Source organism: Varroa destructor, unplaced genomic scaffold (genome assembly GCF_002443255.2).
Source record: "Varroa destructor unplaced genomic scaffold, Vdes_3.0 BEIS01000001.1, whole genome shotgun sequence".
Classification (NCBI taxonomy): domain Eukaryota; kingdom Metazoa; phylum Arthropoda; class Arachnida; order Mesostigmata; family Varroidae; genus Varroa; species Varroa destructor.
The window spans coordinates 42,577,733-42,595,962 of record NW_019211454.1 but is presented as its reverse complement, the minus strand read 5'-3'; the positions used below and the strand labels follow the sequence as shown (position 1 = coordinate 42,595,962).

Here is an 18,230-nt window from a genome sequence, read left to right as displayed (position 1 = left end):
GAAGACCTCCCTGTTTGAATTTTCCCGTCCACCCGCATGGCTCAGACACCCTTTACGGTCAATGTGCACCTTCAACATTTAGTTTACGGCATGGCCGCTCACAGAATAGGATTCCCGACTAATTCGAGTCAGTCGTAGTTCTCCCCATGAGTGGGGTGTGTGCTGTCTGCCGTGCAGAGCGGCAGCGCAGCGACAGAAACGCGGGCGAGTTGTTGGCTCACTGGTCCGACCCGCAACGTCTACCCTGCAAACCTCTGATCTTGGCATTACTAACGGTACCCTTGTGGGAAACCCCTCGGAAAGTAGTCTCCTTCCGCCCGTTACTAACACCCTCGAATCTACTCCGCCCGCGAATCGAGTCAACAACAGCCAGTGCACTCGGTTTTCGTTTTAGTTGTTTCATTTCAGTCTGTCGTGATACTACCCTTTTGCCTGCTATTGCTGGTGTCAATACTACTACCATTCGTTTGCGGATCAGAGCAGAAAGTGGTGGTAAGGGCAATAGCGGCAGGAGCAGAAACAGTACTATAGGGGGTAGATTGGTGGAAGCGTTTCATGCCGAAGCGATTGGGCCGATCGCTCGTTTTGTAAACATGTTAGCGTGTGTTTGACACATACAAACAAACTGCGACTGCCGCTGCCGCTGCCGCTAATGTCGGTGTTACTGCTGCGACGAGTTTAAGCGGACGTGAAAGGCAATGAGATAGACGATCGCAGGGGCATAGTGCATAAGCAAGTGCAGAAAGCAAAATTCGCTAGGGCCGTTAACAAGGTTCATCCATGGAGCCGCAGTCGGCGATTCAGGGACGAACGCGCATACAGATACAATGAAAGAGGTGAACGAATAGATGAATGATTGTGTGCGGAATTGAGTGTGCCGCTTCGGTATACATGTGTGACTAAATGGGGCAGTTGTGACAATCGGAGATAACGTATGTAAGGTGTGCATTAGCAGTTATTTGCAGTCGCCCGGGAATAGCATCGTGGCACTTCGACGTGTCGTCGAACCACGTGTAGCTGTACATGTGTATATACGTCGAAATTTGTTTGCTGTTGGTGAGCTATTCCACTACGCGAGGCTCTGACGATGGATGCAGTAAGTACTCAAATATAACTCATTGAACGAACTTGCGAGAGAGTACTTTAGACAACGTACCGGCTACTATTGATCATAAGCGAGCGTTACGCTCGCCATACGGGAAACACTTCTGTTCTATTTGCAGTCAGTAGCGCATGCGTGTAGCTCGCAGAGTAGTATTCTAAGCAATTTAGCTGCCCTATTACTTCGTAGTTGAGACTTCCTATGGAAATCGCACCAAATCAATACAGTATCAACATATCAAGATCATTTTGTATGTACACCATCAAACATGCTAAATATTGTATAGAAGACTTTATTGCTTTATCAAATACAACACAAGTGCATGAAGTTAGTGACCCCCGAAATATACAAAATTATGACAAAACAAATATTGACAAGTTATCATGAAACACGTGCAGTGCAAATTAGCGCATCAGCTGCACGAACAGAACGCATTATTGTTCGTGCATGGCATGCATCTACAATTATAATAATATTAATGATAGTAGACAAAGACGTAAAAATAAAGATTGTTATTGATGTCAATTGACATACGTAATTCAACTAGCGTTAAGTTGAACTGATGGTTATATTTATATACCTTGAGTACACTTCAAAAGGGCACTACTACAGCGTCCCCTCGATCACAATATGGAACTTCATCGCTTCCCTCAACTGACATTTTAAATAGTAATAAACATTATCGACATTGCTGCTGGGCCTTTCAGCGATCTCACTAATCGTAGATTATTCGGACCTCTTATTGAAATCTCCTGGTCGAGCTTGCCAACCTGAGCGTCAGCAGTTTTTCGCCAATGAAATGCGCTATAGAGTGTAATGGTCTAATAAATGGCTCTGGGTGTTCCATACTCTTTGCGGTAAAAGTGCAACGTTGACGCGTGACGTTCTTTTCAGTGAAGAGTAAAACAAAATTGAGTCTGGCAATCGTTTGAAGGAACGCTTAGCGACAGAGAAGGTGCATATATGTATACGCAGAGAATATGGGAAATCCTGCAAGAAAAGAAAGCGCACTAGTAATGATAATTTTATACATACTCTGGCTTGAAAGAGATTTTAAGACGAGCTTTAGCCTGAAGGGTAACTTGGAACTTTTGGCTCTAAAGTTTTATACAGCGTGAGTATATGGGCTGAGCTTTGTAGCCATGCAACCTCTAGATGCATTTTTGATATATTACTCCCTATAACTCGTTGTTGTGAAAATATTTTACTCGTCAGTATGGCTTCCGAAATAGCTTTTTGAGTACATGTCCATATTGAAATTTTCCAGTTATCTGAAATTAACCGATGATGCCAGGTTTGCGACTGCCTTAACCATCACCGGACCAGGTTTAGCTTAAATTCATCAGAAATGCAGTCATCTTTGCATTGAAAATGTTTTTTCCATGAAATGTTGTACTTAGTAGTACAATGTGTACGTTACCTAATATACTAAAACCTATCAGAGCTCAGTATTAATGTAAAACTAAGTCATGCATATCATAAAGTTTGTATCATCTATATTCTGTATGGCGGGCCTTAAACCCACCTGTACGGCTTCGAACAATGAAGCGTTTCATTGTACTGCATCATTTTAAATAGACCATTCGTGTTTTCAAAGTCTAAAATACTGAAGTCATCTGTGTAACTCTCAAGAGGTTCAGGGTTTGCTGAGGTACCGAACCGGTCTGAATGGGTGGGACACTTTGAAACGGCTCAAGTGATGTGTGGCTCAACGTGCACATGGGTGTTCATCTTCCTAAAAAGTGTTTTCTTTTTTCATTAAAAACAAAATATTCGAAAACTACTTGTGTGCCAGCTTAAATTGCACTCCTGTATTTCAATGTCTTCACCTAGCTGCTTCATTTGGTTTTCGTCTAGCTGCTTCACAACCCGCCCACCCACGTCTTCTTCTACGTGATTTCTCATTGAACATATGCGACTTGTTAACATAAACCTGAGTGAACTCACTCTTCTGTACCTTTAAAATCGTAATGAACAATCTAGGTAGCAAGATCGTCTAATCACGACGCCATATTGCACTGGATTTGCATGTATGCACAGACCCTAAATCGCTAAACAGACTAACAACGCCTTCCCGACCAAATTATGGTAGGCTATATGTATATAGAAATATGTATAACGCTATAGATTTCTATTCGTGGGACGCGTTCATTTAGCCTGCTAAAGCAGCAAGTTCCCAGTTTCGAAATTGTGATAATCGTCACTTTGGGCACTTATTACACTAACCTGATCGAGCGTCATCACTGGTGTTTCCCATCGGCCGGCTATAGGTTTTGGGAGTGAAAGAAATTTACCATTTCGTAGGTTATAAACATGACAGAGTAAAGTTCATGACGCCAGGTGATCCCGTAATGCCATAACATAGTCTTCTGTGTACCGTTTGCGTTGCTCTCGAGGGAAAAACGCGTGTTAGAGCCAGAAGCTAATTGAGAGAAGGGTTTAGCCCCTAACCAAAGAGATCTGCATACTGTGGTGGAATCGGAGTGGCAGCTAAGTGGGTTTGTTGATTGATGAATTATTCATGAAAAATAGAGAGGAAGGCTAGAGAACTCAAAGAGGTCGAGGGATTACCCTACGGCAACAGAACTGAGTGAGCTACGAACAGATGAGGTGACGAAGGTTGGCAGAAACAGCATTGCAGACGTGGTGACAAGTAAGACCTCGGCTGAGAGAGCAGATTCAACAATGTAACCTCTGTGCAAAGAATGGTGAGAAAGAATGCCCGGAGTGCTTTGTATATGTTCAGCTAGAAATAGAGAAGAGGTGAGTGATGCTACCCGCATCTCAGAGGTAAGTTTCTGTGGCGGAATTTAACGCTGTCGTGTTAACACATCACGACTTGCGGGACATTTACCGCTTTCGTAGCGAACAAGAAAGGAGACATGGTCCGTTATTATAGTTCACTATCCGCGTGTAGTCGACGGATGCCTCAGAGAGCTGGGCACAGAGTATCTAAGCCAGGGCTAGTTGTATAGTAAAAGAAACGTTCAAGATAAAAGATTTCCTAACCGAGAGTATACGTACGTAATTCCATATACCAATAGCGCCATGCAAATATGGCCAATATGAAGACAACTGACTGCTAAACGGATGTGTTGGCTGTATCAACTGGCATCGACTATGAAAACTGGCAATATGACCAGACAGCAGCGTTTTACGTCAAGCTGATTTCATGCAGATTGTCCCATATGGATTGGCTGGGCAATATGTACAGTGCGAGTATGTGAAGCCAGGGCTAGACAATTGTTCAGTCGTCGTGATAGAGCTGTGATTAATTTGTTTCCTTGATACACCTGTAGACATATGGTTGAGATGGTACCTAACGGCCTCAGTGCCAGAGGGTACGCTACAAACATTTAGACTGAAACTGCTGTAAAAATTATCTTTATTAGGGTAAAAACTGAACTTTGAACGGCGTAGAGTCTAATTATAGCGAAAAAAAGTTCTGTGACATTTGCTAATCCTCTATATAACAATATAATAAGTTTCCTCCATAGCCAAAATGTCATTCAGTAGTACGGGCCTCCACTAAATGTATTGCCTAAACAACATAACTGCTTTCGCCATGCTAAACTTCCCTAAATAAAGCGCCTATTCCGATCTACACATATAGTTCTTTAAAGAATCTTCACCCGATTGCTTAGCTTATCATTGCATAGCTATCTGTATCATAATACATATAGGGACTTTGTGTGCGAAATAGGGGAGCTATAATGTTACTAGAACCATGATCGTCAAGCTCGATGAAGCGAATCAATGAGTAAATAATTCATATCATAACAGATGACGGTGATGATACCAATGGTAGCACGATCATCAGTCAGTTACACAGATGGCACATAGCGATCACAAATGTTTATCACAAAAAAGTTATCATTTTTATAATTAACTCTACAGTAACGACCTTTTTTTACAGAGAACGAAAAGCAACGGGAAAAAATTTTCTATCTAAAAACAACGACAGGGACGGAGTTATTATAAATCATATGTAAGAGTTCATTGCTGGGCACTTTCTTTTTACAATGAGCAAAAAAATACCAACGTCAAAGACACTTGATTAGCAACTTTCACTCAATAGTATAAGTCCTAAGGAACTTAGCTGCAATCTTTTGCCAATGGTGCTTTACTATCGAAACATTTTTGGTTAATTTTTCGTTGTTATTTCTAGATTATTCTAATCGTGATTTTTTTCATCTTTGAGAGCTTGGTTGTTATGTTACATGTGTAGTAGGACACGATTTTGACCATTTTATTATTGTGAGAACAGAAATACTTCACAACGACGAAAATCTTCTTATCTTCATATTTTAAGATGGAAGAAATCACTTGCCACTATAATTTGGCTTCGATTACTATATACGAAAAAAGCCAGAAAAATGGTTACGAAGGTAAGGAGTGGGAAAGGAGCGTGCGGTTTTGAGCCTCTTGCTTTTTCTAGTTTGTCATCAGCTTTGAGGTAACGTCGAAATCAAGTACAACTTCCCGTAAAACTTGCCAAGTTTTCTTATTTCACTTATGGCACTACCTGTTATATGACCATTGTGTGCTTCTAATACGGCAGTCAAACTACCACATTTTGTACGTGGAATTAAAGAGAACATGCTGAATCATTGAATATCTATCATAATAACAACAAAAGTAACAAATTTTAACTGTACTTTATACATGCTAGGCCGTTACAAGCGAATCGGACACTCTAAAATTAAATAAGCTTTGAATGTGCTAGTAGGCCAAATTTGCCTAATAAATATGACTGATTTCAAGAAACTTGTGACTGAAAATCGATTGAGTTCGCTTCGGAGGAATAGCTTAGAAGGAAAAACACCCTGTAGTCTTGGAAATCTTGGACCCTGAGTACTCAAGTTATCACTCCCCGAAGACTACAGTGTTGCGAAAATCCATCGAAAATTGATGAAGACATTAGGTAAAGAAGTCTTGATGCAGACGTTTTAAGGGCGAATATTGAAGTGCTAAAGGACAGCGAGTAGGTGACCAGATGTCGGAACCCGAAGAGCAAGGGCGCATTGCAGCAATAGAAGATGCTTTTCACGAAAGAAGAGCTAATTGTCTAAAGGTATCGGTTATTTAAGATTGGAATTTCGGAGAATAGGAAGCTGAGTAAAAAATTAGTTGCTTGTAAATTGACTCTAGACCAGTGTCGGATGTGTAGTATATATGTGTGACGAGTGAGAGAATTGAACAATAAGCTTAATACTTGAAAGACGCGAGAGAAGCTTTGTATTGATTTTTAGGTTTGATCCTCTATTGGGATCCATTCAGACGTCCAGGGGATAGATCGTTCCAGAGATAGAATGTTTTAATTTATAGACGGTTAACATACGCAAGACAGAATTCTTTATGATTTAGCGGACTACGTTCATTTTTTAAACCTGTTCCTAACACGTATAACAACATATTGGACAGCACTGTATTTACCTTATTTAACCTTACTCCAGCTAAGAAGTCATCGAAAAGAATGTTTCATTTCTAGTAAGAGAAAAATGCATTTATTTGGCCTTTTTTTTTTTATCATTTTTAATACAGCTAAAACGGTTCGACTGAGACCTGCAAGCATGTTGGCTGTTGACCCTAATTTAGGCCGAATCTACAAATATGCTCTTAGCCTACTGTACTATTTCATAAAACAACAAGGTAATTTATTGATAAGGACAAATTGCTAAATAGTGTCCCTGTGACGATGTAGGGGTAACGTTTTGAATGGCTGAAAAATAGGTGGTTTTAAAGTCACGTATCTTAGACAACATTAGTCACGTCAGGTTAAAAACTGAGATTTGGCAGCAACATTGCTTTGAGTCAAACATAAGATAGGGCGCTTTAGAAAGGAGTGTTCGGTATAATCTATAGTCTTATTACGATAAAGGCAGAAATGCTGCTCAGGCTCATAAAAAGATGTTTGCTATTTATAATCAAATTGCATCATCAGAGGAAACGGCCTTGCTGTCCTACTTCTAACCGACACTTCTATCGCGTTCGTTCCGGAGAATTTTGTGTGAAACAGGCTCCTCGTAATGGTCTAGTAGTTACGAAAAAAAGTTGATAAAATTATTGCGAAGGTTGAGTAAGACCGACACCCAGATGGCCATCGCCATTATTACCACCAAATTGTTCTAAGCTATTTGAGAAACCTAGTCCTAGAAAAAGCTCTACGATTATGGGTCACATAAATTGACGCAATAGAGCTTGATGGAATTCTATAGAAACGCAACAAAATTGAAGTTTGCTTTAAGTAATTAATCAAGGATGATTGTGATGAGGTGGATTCTGATGGGAATATAATATATAAGTGGCAATGAATAAAATGCAGACAATACAAAAAAATGAACAAAATGTGCTTGACAATCGATGATAAAGTCCCGAATGCCAAAAAAAGGCCATGCTATATGTTTGCTGAGATCAGTAAATTAAACGTGGCCTATTAGTACCTGCCGTTTAGCAAAGCGATTTATTCAGACTTCTACTGTCAACGATTAAGAAGATTACAACAAGCCGAAAAAACTGATCGCAATCAGTGAATAGGAAGGGCGTCGTGTTCCATCATGACGGTGTCAGACCGCATGCATCTTTAGCTACTTTGCAAAAATTAATAAGGAAGCTGAATGGGACGTTTTAATATTCTGCCCTATAACCTGCATCTTGCACCATCAGGCTATCGTCTGCTCTGACTTCTGAAAAGATGCAAAAACCACTGATCACAATTTTTTTCGCCCAAAACCCTAAAAGTTCTACAGTGAAGAGATTATGGTGTTACCAGAATAATGGCATAACATCGTAAACTAGCATAGCATAGAAAAATATTTATTTCAATTCTGGTTTGAAAGTGGCCAAATTTGTTTTCGACAATATAAATACAACCAAGAGTACAAGCAACGTAAAACAAAGTACTAAATGAAAAACAAGATAGTTAAGCTACCTATACATATTAAGGTCTTTCTGCTTTTTGCAATGAACTTTACTCACTTTTCTAAAATGTCTTCTTTTTTTTTGGCAGATTTCAAATTTTGACAAATGATTTAGCGTATTTTCTCATATAACGGCTAACGTTATCTCAAATGCGGTTATTATTTTATGAAGTCAGTGTGAAAACTATCGTATGTTTAAGAATGTCTACACCGACTTTAAAACCCGAACCGGCAAAACAGTCGTAATGCAAACAACATAATGACAACACATTGTTAAATATCATAAAACGCAATGGTAAATTGATCTACCATATCTATTATGGTTTAACATCGTTTAGAAGATAGAACTCCGCATCAGCGTATTTGACTCATGTTACGTTTATCAGTGACCGGTGGTAAGTTGTTGCTAATGGCCGGGCAGCCTCAGACATACAAAACAACCCAACGAATTTATGAAATATCCATCTTTGCTTATATTATACGCTGAAACTACCTAGATTAGATAAAAGGCTTGCTGCTATCACGCCGCAAGAAGCCTCCAAATATGGCCACAATTAGGTAACGTGTATTGCTTCATGCGCTATATCAGCGCACTCTGCTTCGCTGACTTTGGCCGAATGGGCACATGTGAGATCATCGACGGCCTTGATAATTGTTTCCAAGAAATCGAAGTATCTTTACGTTAGACAACATTACAATTAACCTTGTCAAACGTTTTTTTTTTTTTTTTTTTTTTTTTATTTAAAGCTATTTAGTACATGCTAGTATGATCTTAAAGCCTTACCAACTATCTACAGAAGAAAGCGTATTGTAAAACGTACCAATTTATTGTCATGAGCTTTTTGACGGTGCGTCTCGTAAAATAAACTACGTTACCTTTGTACGAACCGGTATGTACCAGTGACAGAGAAAACTAATCATAAGATTTACAATACGCCCTGTTGCCAATTACCGAGAAACATTGTCTAGAGAAATATTGTGCAAACGTTATATATATATATAAAGAGGAACAAACTTTCTCCCAATAGCAGATCACAAGCCAGGTATTGATGGTTATTAACTATGAATCTAGAGAGATGGCTTGAATTTTAACGAGTACCCACAGGTAATATCACCGATTGCGATTGGAGTACTGCTCTCTCAGATCACACAAGGTCACTAACTCAACACAAATCTTATTAAATCTAGCCGGTTTCGTTCTTCTCTACAACACAAAGGAACTGTAGTTATCACTATCAAAGGGGCTATCGCTGAAAGAGTTCTGAACGCGTCTAAAACAGATGCTAATTTTTATCTCTCTATCCTTGTCTTTTCTTACCCCCTTCGCTTTGGGATGTTCGAAGGATTTAAAGACGAACGAGAAACCCGTTGCCGCTGTTAGGGTCGCTGCTTGTCTTTAGTTCTGATTCAGGAGTCAGAGAAACTTCTTTTCGAAAGGCAGCGGCAAAGTTTCGGCCAGACCCAGAACGCTACCCCTTTCCCTTTTCGTATAGTTGTGTGGAAAACACTAAAAAAGTGGGCTAGAGATAAAGCGTTGAACAAAAGAATTAGAAGAAGCATCTGCTATGGCCCAGACATCATCAGCATCATCATCGATATTGCCGGCGCGGTTGTTCTGGTCGACAACGACAAAGCACAAAGCTGACGATGCCCGCATTTTTTTTGTTTTTGTCACCTTTGACAAAAGCCCCACCTCTTACTTCATTTGTTCCTCGCAAATCGTAGCGAGCACTGTAGCAGTACTAGTAGCGTCAAGTGAGGGTGACTCTTCAAACTCAGATCATGTTGGCTGCTGCCATGATGTCTCCTCCAGTTTTATATTGACGATTACGTCAACAACGGCAGCGTTGACGATAACGACGACAACGAAAATGATAGTGTTCTTTTCCGCAACGTGGAAGCTACAGAGAACAGACGTGCTGTGTCTCGCAGAGGCTATGAGGTTGCAGCCAACAGATTTACCGGCTTACTCATAGTGCACCCGCCGCTAGTACTGAAAAAAACGCCGAATACAGGGAACGCTCAGAGGAACAAGAGACGCTCAATAAAATGTAACGGAAGCGCGGATAACGTTAAACGCTATTGGAAAGATAAGAGGATGGAAGAGGACGAACGAGAAGGAGCAGAGAAAGGGGGTGGATGCAAAATGGGATAAGGCCGACGTGGAACATGTCACAGAATTAAAAATGACACAACAGTTTGAAACGTACGCACAACAATAAGAAGCCGCCGCTGGCTTGGCTGAAAGAAGAGAAAGGAGAACAAGTTGACGGTCGTGGGACGGACCGGGTCTTATGGCCGTCGTAGAAGTCGTTGTTGATGTGCCTGCCGTCGTTGTTGCCGACCAAAGCGGCGCTGTTATTCTGAGCGTGCAAGCCTTCCGCTTGACTTGAACTAAGAAAGACTAGCTAAAAGTGCTGGCTCTATGGCAGCTTATCATCTTTAGGGCGTTCTCCCTTAGAAAAGGGCAAACTTAGGAAGAAGGGAAGTAAAAAGTGGCGGCTCTGAAGAGTGCGAGGGCGGAGTGGCGAGAGGGCGTCGGGGATGATGCGATGATGGAAAAAGAATCAGCAGGAAAGGCTATTATAAAGCAAAAATTCATTTCAACAAAAGAGAAGATGTCGGAGACAAGATTGTGTCTAACAGACGAAAAATAAGACTAAACAAATGCTTAAACACGAGACAAACACATCGTAAGAGTGCTAGTACAAACCAAGAAACAAAACCGAATATTAAGAATGCGCATATCTGCGATGCTCGTTCTGGTGCATGATTTTTTCATAACGTAAAGTTCTAGGCGACCATGACAAACAGACGAGAATCTTTATGCGCCCTGGGCATAAACGGTTTATAAAAATCATGGCAGATCAATGGCTGTACGATTATCAAAATTGCACATAAGGATGGCAGTGTGGAACAGCGACGGAAAAATAGTAGCTTCCACGAGCTTTTGCTGCCCCAAGCAAAAGCTTTGGTAGCCACCCTGGACGTCCTTACATCAAACGTTTGGGACAAACAACTTAGGGCTCAAGCTATAATATCGAACAGCCAAGAGACAAGGTGTATTTAGAATCAAGTGTGTGAGAGAGGCAAAAATAAGCGTTCGTTTTGTTGGCTTAATGCATTCGTCGGATATCTGTGAATATTGAGATACTTCGACCCAGTTGGCCCGAGACGTCGCCGCGGAATTTCTGAATCGAAGCATTCCTGGCCGAGAGTCGTCTGCTAGGGAAAAATCCTTCAGATTCCATTTGCGAGTAACAGAAGATAACATCTGCACTTACCTTAGCATAGCGGGAACAACGATGCTGAAAATGACCGGAAAGGTTCTTAAAAGAGACCAATAAAATACGATAAGTTAACTCAAACGATATCAAGATATTTCATCGCATCAAAACTAGCAAATAATAAATGATATTAAAGCAGCTTTAAAAAACGGGGGAACGCAAAATATTCTTTGGCAGTATGACCGCAGGGTCTAAAGGCTTTACTGACTATAATGAAAACTTCTAGGAGTAAATCGAGCTGACTTGACAAAAACCAGAAAATTGAAGGAGATGTACATACGTGAATAAATATAGGTTTGGGCGGTAACAAAGGGTTGTGTATAAACTAATAGAATGCAACCATCAGACAGCAAGTATCAAAAGTAGCGACAGACTGTGGGCCAGGCGATATGAGGTTGAGAAGAAGCGATGGCAGTAACGTAAATTTGAGGACCGGACTGGCGCGCACCTACAGTAACGTCAATAAAAGCTCCTTTCGGGCACGAACAACGATCTTAAATGCCAGACGATTCCGTTGACATTTTGAATCCGATGCACAAAAATTCGTTGCCAAGTATGGGATGGAGGTAAAAACAATGGAACATGTTTGTTGTATTATAGCGTAATGCTGGAGCCCTGGGTAAACACTTTTGCGGAGGCTGACATTATCAGATAGGATGGGTCACGCCGCCATCTGGGGAGAAAAACGGGTTCTACGAACTATATGGTCTGATATGCAAAATATCCGCTGAGCAAGGCGGCCCATTAACTTAGGTGCTATATGGCGCGGGGCAACGTTGCTATGATCCACTGATGATGCATTACCATACCGTGAAAAAGAAAAATACAACAAAAGGCGAACGTTGTATAGACATATGCGCGTCACTGTTCGTGAGTCTGTAGAATAAATAAATAAATCAGCCCATCGTAGTATTTTTACGTAAATGTTTACTCAATAATATTATCATTATCACATCCGTCTTAAAGCCATGTAGAAATGAACAAATAGAACAACATATTCGTTTATCATACGTTTTGTACTAGTCTTGATGGTGCAAATCCTGAATTTGCTGAAAGCGTAGGATTTGTTCTTCTTTGACGTACGTAAGGAATAAATAATTACTGTAAAAGTTATAAATGGTCTCCTAAAGAAAATTCATTTCTTTTCTCATAATTGTGTGCATTATGTGCTCAGCTGCCTTACCTTAACCGCCAACGCCACTTTCATACGTTGTGTCGCAAACATAACAACCCTGCAGTTCAATTTTAAGTATAGATACGTTTCTCTCAATCACGTAAGATGTCTAATATGTTAAATAAAGTGAAATGATACATTTCTTGTACCGCTGTAATGTTTATTAGCTTTAGGCTGAACTGTAGTCGGACTATTCAAGGGTTTTTTTTTAATTTACCATGCAAAAACAACACATTTATCAAATGCAACATATATATTATGGACTACTTGTCTTAAATACCCATATATGTAAGGTCGTTTCAATGTGATCCAGTGCTGGCAATGGGTGAAGCTCAGCGGCGCTGCTGAGCATCAGTCGGTAGCTAGCTAGTGATTTTCATCGTTATCATAACAAAAATACAAGCGTTCTACGTCTTGCTGGAACTCATCAAGAACGTATTTCCAGCAGCGAATACCAGCAGTTCGAGCAGTGTATAAGCAGTTCGAGAGGCAGGAAGGAGGGAATTAAGGTATCGAATAGGTGTGAAACCTGCTTTATTTTCTTTGACTAAATTGTATCAGTGTTCTAGGCTGAGCCAGTTGGCATTTAAGCCCAAAACTCTAGAGGTTTTGCTATAAGCCCATAGTGATGCCAATGATGATGTACTAATATTTTCCATAAGAATAGAAGATGTTACAAAGTAAGTGTGAACTATTGATTTTTCTCCGAGAGCAAACAAAATTCTCTAGTAAACGAAGTACTTTAATGTCCGACAATAATTTCACTATTTTTCGCTAGCTTTCAAAAATTTTTCAACGCAATCTCTAGTTAATGGATCAAGAATCTTTATAGTTTCTTATAGAATCTTTGTAGTCTCGTAGTTATTAGGCACGCAAATACCTGTCAAATCACCGAAATTTCTTTTTCAGTATATTGACGCACGCACTTCCTCCCTATATAAAATTACTACGTAGTACTTGCAAATATGGCGTCATTTACACTGTCTTGATATCACAATGTCACCACACGCAAGGTGTCGAACAACACCGATCAATACATTTATCCCTTCGTAAGATTCATTCTGTTGGGCCAAGTAGGTGTCTAAAACTCATGTTTTTGAAGCGTCGCATTGACGCCGTTGAGCTTTTTAGATTCTTAATTAGCGCAACAGATTTCATTTTCTTCAATTTCTTCAGGTCACGATTACTTACGTCAAGATAAGATTTTTTGGTTGTGTGAGAACGCAGGCTTAGCAGCCGGGCCCGCAAAAGGCCTCTTTAGAAGCGGCATAGGACCATGAAAAAAGGAAGTACAACGGAAAGCAGAAGAGCGTTCGTGGAACTCGTAATTTACTGAGGGTAATGATGGAACACCGGAAAACTCTCAGCCCAGTAAGACGAACGACAAAATGAACAATAGAGCGACCTGATTTTGCCATCATTAACATTTTATGATGCTCCCTCGACTAAACGCTTTGCTTTAGTTATATCGCACATTTCTTGTGGTGGCGTTTTTGCGGAAAATTAAATAAAAATCTCGAAATGAAATGTATCGTCGTTCATTTGCTAGCACTGGAATCAATCGGATAATTCGTTACCTGAACAAAATTGTGATTTTGGATCGTTTTAGCCTCATACCCCAAAATCATCGCTGACTGAACTAGTCAAAATACAACCTCCAATTCAATGGGCATTGCTACACTGGACATGATTCGCAAACATTTTGTAAAAATTATTATTTAATCGGGAAAAAAAATTGATGTCATCTGTAGTTGTACTAACTTTTTTTTGCAATCATAACAATCCAAACAATAAGGCAATCGTAACATGTCCTGCCAGTGCCCAAGTCTGTTACGTCTAGGAGCTTAGTTAGGCAACCTTAATATTACTTAGTTAGGGATTAATATTACATTTGATTTTACAAAGCATTTTTCAAGTTCTCCAAGTTAGTACTCTGTCTTATCTGCAACTTAAAGATACCTTACACTAAAACATTAAAAACCTACGCTTTCTCATAGAGAGACATAGGTCTGAGGATGCATATCTATCAGGCTGTAAAGTACATTTTGTCTAACTAGGTTATGTGCATTTAAAGAACTTTGTCAGTTTTGCTTGCCAGCGGTTTTTAAAAGGTATTTTTCTTACATTGAATTTGTTAGCTCCTTGCCATGTTCGGGGTTATGGTCCTCCTATGGTCGGCAATTTCTTATTCCGCTGCGAATATTTGACAGTTACGGTTATTCTCCAGATCGTATTTTCTGACCCGTTTGTACAGCTGTGCCATTTAATCCATTTAGAATTCTGTTTTTCCAAGATTGGTTTCTTTGAAGATTCACCCTTGGTAACGACCATCGTTCTTGATTGGTTTTGCCGTAGAGCATGCGTGTGGTTTTTCGGTTATATCTAATCTATTAATCTTAGGGACATGTTATCGTCGAGCTTCGAGGTCGATCATAGACACACTGTTCGTTCTCTGCTGGAAGCCATATCTATGAAGGTACATGTAAGTTAGAGGTATAAGTAGAAAAAGGGTTATTTATTACGCACTATAAAGATCGTACTGATCTGTGGGATTCGTAGGATAGTTCAACGTACCTGTTGCGCTAAATATTCAAGCAACATGGTAAATATCGAGAAACGTTAATGATTATTCTTCGTAGATGATCGCACGTGCTTCCTTCTGGTGCTATGAAATACCGGTATCCTAGTGTGCTAACGTCCAATGGGCAAAGTAAGATATCTGCGACTGTACCAATCACAAAGTGCAATACCTGCGGATCCGGTCTTTGCACGACCTTTAAAGGCCTATCCGATATAAAATATAGCACAGTATCGTGAAAAAACAGACGTTCAATAAAAGGGATTTAAACCAACGCTTTTTTTTATTTTTGCTATAACAGCATTGCTTTTGCACCATTTAGTGACAGGCTTATAATGATCACATTCTCTTAGGCACAGGTCCGAAACAATGTACCTTTTTTTGAAAAAATGCCTAATGTTGAAGTTCGTTATGGCCAGTCACAATTTAAAGCAATGACACGCCAAATCATAGTTTATTTTTCTATCAGATTCTCAATTTATGTCATATTTCGCTTAGCACACTTTGTAGGTCGTTCCTGGTGGCTATGCGAATCCTTTTGAAATTAAAACCTTAACGATTTCGTGGCAATTTTAACTACGGCATATTTGTACTATTCTTTTACTTATTGTGACACACTAACATAAGCTTCTTCCAAGGTTATGTAGTGCTTGAACGAAATATTGTCAAACAGCGAAAGGTGCGACGTCTGCGGATTTCTTTACGCCAATCCTAGCCGTTAGATGCATAACTAAAGGTCACTGAAAACAGCGTGCGATAGAGTTACTGATCCTCTGATCGTTGAAAAATTGCAGTCAGTATTATGCGAATGAAAAGCACTGATTTTTAGCTCATTTAATTGCTCTGATCCGAAATTCGAAGTAACATTATAACGGTCAGTTCGGTTGCTGAATTTTATATTTAGAATGGATATTCTGCTCTGTCTATAAAAAGACAGCAAACATTTATGGTGCGAGATTGTTCCTCAGAGAGTGCATAGTAGTTATATATTTATATACGAGATTCGAGGTATTTTTTCCCAATACATACTTGTAAAGAATGTTCGCGTTTACGTGACCCCTAATAATTTATGTTTCTAAATCGCTGATTATAGCAGAGTTCGTCTGGTAGAGATACATGGCGAAAAGCTCGGCTGTATGCATATTAATTTGATTATCAATGACAACAGAACCACTTGAATTAAAGCATGGTATGGTGCTACCAACAGAAAACAGACACATCAACTGCCTGTTGAACGTAGCGTCAAGCTAAGCTGAGAGGCAAAACCTCCGTCTTTAGATAATATGGCGTATATAATTCAAGTATCACTTGAGGTGAATAAGGCTTTCACGTGAAAAAGGGCTCAGCCTGTCCGGGACGAACGAGGGCTTTTGCCGAGTTTGAACCCTTTGCACAATATGTCCCCACCAGTTAGCCACTGTAAACACTGGGCCACCTTAACACATCCAGCTAGATTAGCGGGTACAGCTGTGTTGGAACAAGTGGCGTGCTGTATTGGCTATTCGGCCTACCAAATCTAATGCCCCCTAGGACTGACTGACTGCTAGCCTTTATCGTAAAATGTATACAAACTATTTGTTTGAGTGAGTGCATCACAGTATTGCTTGTATAACGTAACTTCTAACGTCTTTCTAATCTCTTTCGTAATTTTTAATCTTTGAGGTGGCTAAGGATATTTTCCCCGGACTACTACTGCCGTCCGGCGCCAAATGCTGACATTTTTAGAAATTTATAAATAGGAAAAAATAGATGATAACAGAGCTTGATCCGGTTATCATAATGTGACAATTTTTGAAGGCATTAGTATATATCAAAGTCGACTATAATCACTTCAGCAATTCTTGAAATGCTCGAAATAATTCTTTACAAGAAAGCAATACTGCATGTTACTTCTGTTATTTCAGTGCACAGAAGCTTAGTTTCGTTGCACTAAGTCCATTATGTAACCAGCAAACATTTTAATGACGCCACGTATCTTTAACTTCAGTTCAGGCTCTCTGAGTAATTTTTTGTTCACACGATTCGGCACCACTTATTGGTGATAACTCCACAAGTTATCTTATTATATGGAAGTCAGTGTCTAATCTCGTCCATAGTCTCAAGGTAGCGATTCAATTCAAATCTGACCATCACCTGTTCCAAACCAGATGCCAAATATTCGTCTTTTGTGCGTCCGCGCTATATCTGTACGCCTTTTATTGTGACAGCGCTTTCATCAAATAGAACGTGCACAAGCTCAAACTTGAAATGACATATGATTGTGAAGTAATATCAAACCAGGACTAGTCTAGCAGTATTACAGATTCACTGACATGAAAAGCAGAAGACCAAGACTGCCCAAGAGTTCTATAAGGACTCTCCACGAGTTCAAATACTTGTAAGCGTGCGTGCGTGCGTGCGTGCGTGCGCCACGCCCACCAGCTTCTCCTTGTGGCTCGGTCGTCTTTTTTTTGCCGCGTTCCTTTTTAGGGTTTTCTCTTTCGACGAAGGGATTCTAACAAAAAATGAGAAACGGAAAAGCAGGGGAAAAAGTGGGCACGCGACGCAAGGACCAAAATGAGTCCATTCGTCCAGCGCTAAAATAGGCAGAGAAATGACTGGAGTGACTCTAAGAGCTTCTGCTATAGATGCTGCCGAAGCCACCGCATCTAGCTGCCACCGTCACCATGGCCGCGTTGGCAGCGGCTGCGATGTAAGATCATCGACATTGTCATCATCACCATCATTTCGGTCAGAGAAATCGAATTGTGTACGGTAGCAACGGTGCCAGCGCCATCGAGAGGACCGAACTACAGTTCCTGTGCTTGCATGGCTTCGCAGGGGGTACTAGCCAGTGTTGGTATGAACGCGAACGAATACGGCGAAGAGATTGTTTGGGGCATGCCAAGGGTCCTTTACTTTACTTCGTTTTCGTTCGCGTCTTACTTTTCGGAGCAGCGTCGCCCGGTTCCTATGGGGTTTTGAGTGATGGAGGAAATACGATTGGAGTCATAGAGACGAAAAGGAGGGAGCAAAAAAAGAGAACGAAGGGATGAGGACGACTAAGCGCAAGTGGAGAGAACGATGGAGAGAAAGGAGCATGGGGAGACGAAAAATAATACGAGGAAGAAGCAGCAACAGCAGACAACGAAGAGAAGAGTAACACACCGGAGAGGATGGCGGCCCCGAT

At 40.4% G+C, this 18,230-nt stretch overlaps 2 long non-coding RNA genes across 2 annotated transcripts in view; both read left to right on the top strand.

Annotated features, from left to right (window-relative positions):
* Window positions 1–375: 375 nt before the first annotated feature.
* Window positions 376–18,230, top strand: part of LOC111252642 (uncharacterized) — a 124,406-nt gene continuing 106,551 nt past the window's right edge. The window contains exon 1 of the long non-coding RNA XR_015327706.1: window positions 376–1,096. This is a non-coding gene — a long non-coding RNA (uncharacterized LOC111252642). The remainder of the gene's footprint in view (window positions 1,097–18,230) is intronic.
* On the top strand, window positions 13,025–14,010 carry LOC147758663 (uncharacterized). The gene is made up of 2 exons (XR_015318289.1): window positions 13,025–13,163; window positions 13,660–14,010. It is a non-coding gene; the product is annotated as an uncharacterized LOC147758663 (long non-coding RNA).